This window comes from Rhamphochromis sp. 'chilingali' (assembly GCF_963969265.1).
Source record: "Rhamphochromis sp. 'chilingali' genome assembly, chromosome: 2".
Lineage (NCBI taxonomy): Eukaryota > Metazoa > Chordata > Actinopteri > Cichliformes > Cichlidae > Rhamphochromis > Rhamphochromis sp. 'chilingali'.
In genome coordinates, this window is record NC_137930.1 from 28,466,450 (window position 1) to 28,474,798 (window position 8,349).

Below are 8,349 nucleotides of genomic sequence, written 5' to 3' on the forward strand. Positions count from 1 at the left end.
CCAAACTCTTCTTCAACTTTTGGCTTTGTTGATAAATTATGAAACGCATGCAATAAGCCCACAAAAATCTTATTTCACTTGGGTTCTTGTGCGTAAGAACAAATCAATGCGAGAAAAAAAATCATAAAACTAGGAGTTTCCCAGCAGAATTCAATCGATAAAAAAGAATCGATGTTACCCACAAAAGAATTTAATGAATCCTGTTATATTCCCACTTCACGTGCATCGCTTCGGATAAGTCCTGTCTACAGCAAAGTCTGCACAAAGCGAATTTGCAGTTTAACCCGCAGATCTGCGCCCTCTGGCTTACTCAAAGAACACAACCAGACTAGAGGTGCTCGGCCTTAATTAAGGCTCCCTTCCTCCATCATTTGTTCAGTTTTTCTGTGCTGGAACATGACCATACGCAAGGCTGTGGTATGATTAGTTTATAAAACACAGAATAAATTGGGTAGACCTAGTACATGTAGCAGGTGAACAAATAGCTACAAACACTGTGGTTTTAAAAATGAAAGATATAAAAAAAAAGATCACCTGTAGATGCTGTCAGACTCCTGGTTTTTTGTTTCTGCAACGTCTGTCGCCTCTCTGGACTCCTCTTTTGGCTCTAAACCATGACCTGCATGCGCCTCATCATTCTCTTTGCTAAGGGGAGGTGACGAGTTCTCTTTCTCGGGGTTCGAGTCTGCACCTGCCTCGGTGACGCCTTGCTTGTCGCAAATCTTTGGCTGAAGTTCTGCGCCGCAGCCATCAGATGGCGGCAGATCTACACTTGAAGATGTAGGCCCAGAGGCGACGTTTGAGGTTTCGGGTTTTTTACTTTCACTATCAGGTTCAAGCAGTGCATGGGGCCGAGTATCAGTGTTAATTACATCCTCAGCCTCTTTGGCATCTTTGAGTCTCAGTGAGCTCTGGTCCCCTGCAGGACGCTGGCTTTGACTTCTGTTGATCTTGTCTTTAGCCTTCTTACTGCTGCTCGGGCATCCTGGGTACATGAGTGTGAGAGAGAAAGCATGTTATTTAGCATGTTAAATATTTCCCCATATAAGCCCAAAAGTTCAGCCAGCCTGGAGAGATGATGGTAACTTCTGCTGCATTTACCTTTGGCGCTCTTGTCCTTCTTCCTCGTCAGAAGACGTGGTAGCGTGCCCACGTGTGTATAGCTCTCACTGGAGCGGACATAGCTGGCAGTGCGGGGACGCATGGCCCCCAGGTCATCCACAGTCGCCTCAGCAACCGGAGTTAGGACTGTGCAACCATCAGTGTCATCTGCTCCTGCTCCAGACTTTGATTTAGAGGACTTGGAAGGTGATTTCTCAGTGGAGCGGCGAAAACTGAGGTTGGTTAGGCTGCCAAACCATTTGAAACCTTGAGAGAAAGACAATTAAAGAAGAGCGAGTGTTCAGGTTGTGATCTTGGTCGCTTCTTTTTTCATCTAGTCTCCTTTTTTTCTGCTCTTACTTTAAATACACCGTGGAAAAATGCTTGTACCTCAGTCTATGTTAACAAGCATTTATGGTGAGATGCAACTGTTTAAAACAATGAAAGCTCTTTATAGTTGCAAAAGAGATATAAAGATCATTACTGAGGACAAGGCGGGTGTGAGAATTTCAGAATTATAGGACAGTAATGAGACTGGCAGTGGTGATGTCAAGCAGGAATCTCCGTGGACTACGATGTTTGTGGTACTGTGATCTGTGGTGACAGTTGGGAGGAGGTGGAAGAGACCCTGGACAGGTGGAGGTATGCGCTGAAGAGAAGAGAAATGAAAGTCAGGCAGGTGGAAAAGTGAAGCTGCAAGGAGGTGGCAACCATCCAAAGCAAATGACAGTGCACAAGAGAGGTCAAAAGAAGAGAGCGCAGGCTGGGTGGAGTGGGTGGAAACAAGTCTCAGAGGAGATTTGTGAGAGAAGAGTGACATCAAGAGGGAAAAGAAAGGTTTACAAGATGGTAGTGAGATCTGCTATCATGTATTGTTTGGAGACGACGGTACTAATCAAACAAATACAGGCACAGCTGGAAGTGGATACTTGGAGTGGCCAGGTGGGACAGGATTATAAAAGAGTAAAATCAGAGGGACAGCTCAGGTTGGGCAGTTTGGAGATAAAGTTAGAGAAGCGAGGTTGGACATGTGCTGAGGAGGGATTGCGAATGTATTGGACAAAGGATGTGGGATATGGAGTTGCCAGGTAGGACGAAAAGAGGAAGACCACTGAGCAGGTTTATGGATGCAGTGAAGGAGGACGTGCAGAGGGTTGGTGTGACAGAAGAAGATGCTAGGGACAGAGTGAAACAAGTATGCTGGGGTGACCTTTCACAGTAGCACCCACAAGAATAGGAAGAAAGACAGTAAGCAGATTTAGATTGCAGTGCATCTAAAACCTTTGATTCATATTTATTCTTTTCGCTCATTTAAGTAAGTTGTTTTTGTAGTGTTAAGTAGTTTAATTAGACAACACCGCTATAAAAAATCTGACCCTCAAATTGCTGAAGCTTCTTAAAATGGAAAAGAAGAAAAGAAGAGTAGCCTTTGTAAATCTTGTCAAAACATACAAATTACTACCCAAAGGTACAATTCTAGTGACATATCTAGTCACAGCAATATTGTAAGTTGATAAAAATATATTGTATTCTTTTCCCGCTTGTTCTGCTTTCTTTGCATTTATCTGCAGCTTTGAACTGAATGCTATTTATATAGCTGTGCTTTTGTTTCTGCTTGGCTGAATATGTGCCAATTTCAAGAGGCACTGAGGGGACTTTTACCCTCTTCTTTGCATTTTGCTGCCACAAATTTGCCTTTGTGCAGAAATGTCCACACGCTTTTTTTTTTAATCTTTCCGAGAAGCAGAGATATAAAAGGACTGCGTTTAAAATGACATTTTAATATAAGAACATGTATGCATACAGTATTAAAATAAAGTAAATAAGGTATTTATCTTACCTGACTGCTTTAACAAAAGCAGACAAAAAATATTTGAAGTAGACTTTATTTGTTGTGGTGCTGATTTTTTTTACATGTCACTATTGTTTTTACTTAACCACGACCAGGCCTTGTTTTTTACATTATCACCAGAACAATGTTTGATCTTCAGATCTGAACTGAACTGCTTACTATACAGTTTAACCGCCCTCCAAATAGATTCAAACAAACACACATGCTACTCACTTAGTTTCCGTAGGCTCATGTTGTAGCTCAGTTTCAATCTGCTCACAAATGGATCATCTGAGAAAGGTTTCTGTAAAAAGCTGAGGAGAACCAGGCAGGGAGGATAACTTCTTGTCGAAGAGAAGAACCTCGATATGAACCGCAGTTCCTCTCTGTGGGTGATACTGCAAACACTTTGTTTATGTGACAAGCAGCCAGAGACTGAGAAGAGTGACAGGGCAGGGCAGACCTGACACTTCCTGTGTAAGGCTGAGAGCACCGGTGGTTAAAGGAAATGAAAAGCCAAGATGAGATGGCAAGCCTTAACGGGGTAAGATAAAGAGATGAATATGCGAAACGTGCGAGGGTGGCTTTTGGCCGGAATGAAAAGGTGTTGACAGATTAGAAAGCGTGCCAGTGGAAACTAGGAGGGGTGCAAAGTGTTCAACGCAGATGTGCTGATTGGTGGCATTTTGCCTCATTCAAATAAAAAGCTGGTTGTAAACTCATTCAGAGGTAATAATCGCTATCACTTTTCAATATCTCTGATTATCAGAATAAGAGTCCTTTGATCTTCCTGCTGCAGCTGTAAACGTTTGATGAGTCATTTCAAATCTCTTATGGTGACACTTCTGCATGAGGAAGATCTTTTAAAGGTTTGACTTTTAAGGAAAGAATAAAATTAAGATTTGTATTAAACGCTTTGTCTCGTGTCGTCGTGTGAGCCCTAGCAGTTATGACAAGAGCAGAGTTGGAAGTCAGGTGGCATTGCTGGAGCCACAAAGTCGACTCAAAAAGTAGGGCAGGGTCAGCGCAGGTGTATGGTTGTATGGTTTGTACCATACCTGTCTCATGCTAGGAATAGATGTTGGTTTTACTTAACCACGACCAGGCCTTGTTTTAATTACCTAACACGGACGTGCTTTTACTGGAAGTGATAAATGTTCAAAAAAATAAATACAGTCCCTTTATTTTTTTTTAAAGCTAATTTTTTTTCTGTTTTTCTATATAGTAGTTTATATGTTTTATTATTATTATTTAATCAAATAATAAAGAAAACAAATCCCTAAAATGTGAAATTTACAATTTGATTTCACGTATTATTTATATTTCTTTATGTGTACGAACTTATAAAAAATAAGATAACATCTTTATTAGTAATGTGATTTATTGTGTCAAATTTCAATAAAGATGCTTCTTTATTAACATAAATGAATCATGGAGACTATAGTGTGAAGTGTGCTACTCTAAATGGAATTTAGAATGAGAGACAAGCTTTTGTGCTCTTTCAGTTCCTGTTGAGTCGTTGTGTGCAGCTTCTAAAAAAGATGCGTTTCATCTTCCTGTCAGCATTAAACCACACCAGTATTAGAAACCGTGAACAGTGAAGGCACAGAGCAGAATGAAACCGCACTGCATGCGAAACACCCAAACAGTCCTTTTATTAAAGATAACATTAGTGGCCTGAACCAGATATAATGCTAACACCTTTTTAATGTGTTTATCATTCTGAGATAAAGGAGAAGCAAAGGTTTGTGGTCTATTTTTTTCTTCTGTTTTTCACCCAAAGTTCCACTGAAGATATTTCACACTTAAGAAAATAAATGGATGTTTTAACTGTTCAGGGTTGTGATAGGGGAGTCTGTCTCAGACAAAATATTTTGTCAAAGAAGTCGACCCCTGGAGCAATTTTGAACTCATCAGCAAAGGAAATTCTGATGCTAAATTATACAGAAGTACTTAGACAGAGCTCCTCCCCTATCCTTAATTGTCACCCGAATGGCAACACAAGCCAACTGTAAAACGCACTTTGCTTGTATCTTATAAATTCCTCATCACAAATTCCTAGGAGTCATTAAGACAACCGATGACTCAGAGTGGCTCATAAAAAACACGGGATTGTTGTGCAATTACCAGCTTAATGGTTTGTTGCATCCCATCAGACGTACACTTCATATCTCATATAATCCTTCTTGTAACTTAAAACGTGTGTTTCAAGCATGTACAGCGCTTCCTTCAGCAGCCTACAAACTGCAGCAAATGACTGCTGATCACTGCTCTGCAACCCAGTGTGGAGGTAGATGAAGTAAAGTGAGAAATGTGACATAGTACGGTAAACGCGCACACGCGCACCCTGATGTAATCGCGAGTTTCATTTTGAACTTTGTGTTCTAGGCTGGTTTTCAGCAGAAGTAATTTGCCGAAGTGATTGACTGTGCGGTTGTGTTTGACTGTGTGCATGTGTGTGTTGAACCCTCTGCGTGTGTAGCTTTAATTTCAACTTGATGAAAAACAAGCCTTCAATAATTCAGCTCTCTGCTTCCTCATACAGTGACAAATATCAGTCACTTTGAGGCAAGGCCGCACTGTCACACACACACACACACACACACACACACACACACACACACACACACACACACACACACACACACACACACACACACACACACACACACACACAGGCTGCAGTGAGACAGAAAGTCTGAACAGCTGAAAATAGAAGAACAGTCATCTAGGCTGAAGTCCTTTCCTTTTTGTTAGATGTATTCTGTGTCCAGAGCTTTTACTGAATACAGGTAGCTTCACAACAGTGTCATTATAAATAGAAGTCCATAAACCTGTAGAAATGCATCAGTAAAATGTATCTGTAGTCTGACTTTGTGGCACCACACAGGGCACTATGTCATGTCTCACATTGTCACATCACATTTGGAGAAACTCTTCTGTCAGTAAATTGAAGCGAATTATGGAATAGCTTACCATGAAAATGCTATAGATTTTCTACTTTTAAAGCACTGCAACCGCTTGTTATGTTGCCCTTTTTTTTCATTATGCTTGTTCTACATTTCCAAACATCGTGTATTTGTTGTCCTTGTGTTGTCTCCAGAGGCTGGAAAGGCAAGATGTAGCATACCAATAGCAGTATATCTTATGCTAAATTTAAGCTCTCTCTTTATGTTCTGTGGGCGTGAAACCTTGTCTCGTGCTTCCTTCCTCCTTTGTGTGATGGACTCCACTTTCATTGTCAAACACCCAGCCTGTCACTTATCACTGTATACTATCTAATAAAAACAGAAATGCTGCAGAATACAATAATCATAAAATAAAGTGAGGGTGGCCAAGAAAAGGGTCAAGACGACAGTGTTTTAGATTGGGCTGTCATCAGGTTTGGCACTTTGCTGTATTGATGTGGCCTCTATTTGTCACAACATAAGGGAGGCCGAGAGCTGAATTATTGAAGTCTTGTTTGTCATCAGGGTGAAATTAAAGCCAAACACTGCACAGTTGCACACCTTCATCCTGCCGCACATGGATCCATCCTTTGCTGCATTTGTGAGGACCCATACCAGAGATCACTTTTTTAAGGACCCCTTTTTTTAATTGTAAAGAATCTGAATAATTTGTGTAACATTTGTTGTGGGATTTTCTATGAAAGCCATTTTTGTTCACTGATTACATTAATGATCCTTCTACAGGATGAATAAGAAACAATAGCTGAGAATTCATGAATGGAGAGTGAAATAAATGGATAGAAATGTGAAGTGACTTTAACACCTGAATTTGAATAAATCAGTATGCACCACCTAAAAGGTGGCATTCATTGAAAAAGAATTCGGTACATTTGAATTCTAATGTGTTTTATTATTTTTTTGTCATTGTTAAAATGATGTCACTATATGTCCACTTGAAGATGAATAAAAGTAGTAGCTTCACGCCAAACCTAAGCAAACATAACCTGTGTCCAGACAAATTTTTTATTCTTTCATCGCCTTTTATTTACCACTTTATTTTTAGAGTATTGACCTGTTTTTATATTTCCACAGTATGTGCTCAGAGATGGTTGGGCTCCAGGATACCTTTAAGCAGCAAAAGCTGTCTGTTCAGATCTACGTCGGTACATATGAAACAATTTACTTTGAAGAGCCAAGACAGACTTGGACAGATGCTACATCAATATAAAAATGTCACAGTTAAATCATCAGTGAAGACCGCTGCAGCATAAGTTCACCAGCATTTATGATTCAAGTCAGTAGACTCTGAGCTTAATAAACCCTTAGAAGCAACTACTCTGGGAGTCGTGACGCCATGACCTTATAGTCAGGTCTTTGTTTTGTCTCAGCTGTGACAAACTGTCATGTGAAAGTTTGTGTATTCTTCCATCCATCCATCTGTTTTCTTCATTACTTGTGCGATTCAGGGCAAAGTGGATTCACATAATACTAAAGTCTGTCACTGTGTGTTATAGACTGTAGGGGGCGCCAAAGACAGTTTCATTAGAATTGGAATTTCACATGAAAAGAAAACCACCTCTAAGGGACCCACAACTCTATTGCAAAACGTACAGCCAAACATTTACTTTAATGCATATCTGTTGTCATGGTTATATTTGTGTACTTCTCGAAAATTAAAGCTGTATTTGTTTACCTAATTTAAATCTGCTGTCTTGAAGGACTATGAAACGAGGCACACTTTTATTAGACCAGAATAAAAAGTTAATGAGCGCACGAGATGTGTTAGTGGTTGCAGTGACATTTAAACGGAATGAAATTAAATTGATTTCTCTGTGTTACTGTTGCACCAACTCCACAGATACAGGGCTGGGGAAAATGATACATTTGAGGCAAATTTAATTTGAATGTAAGTAAATTAAATGTAACAGGAATGTAAAAAGTGTTGTTTAGTGGCCTTATCAGCAAAATGGCAAGAGTCAATAAACAGACATGATAGGACAGATGTAATGATGATGCTTACCTACCCGACACCTGGTGTTGGTCCAGTTTCTGTGTCATTCCCTTTGTGGTTTGGCAGACAAGTCAAGAGGCCTCTGTGTGTGTGTGTGTGTGTGTGTGTGTGTGTGTGTGTGTGTGTGTGTGTGTGTGTGTGTGTGTGTGTGTGTGTGTGTGTGTGTGTGTGTACACAACTCTTTAATGATTCCAGCCAGCTGAAGGTGACTCATCTGCAGCAGGTGCAGCTTCCATAGTAACACCCTGGTGAGGCTGAATGACAAGATGTAGACACTCGCTCCTGAGTGTAAGCTGCAATTTATTTGATATACTATACCTCTGATCTTTTACTCTTTTTATATTTTGCTGTATATTTATGGTAGTAGTACTGCCTATTAGTTTATTACCAAAGATGAAGTTAATTGGTATCAAAAACAGCTTCCCTTAAGTTTTCAGACTCTACGGCCTCTGCCAGGG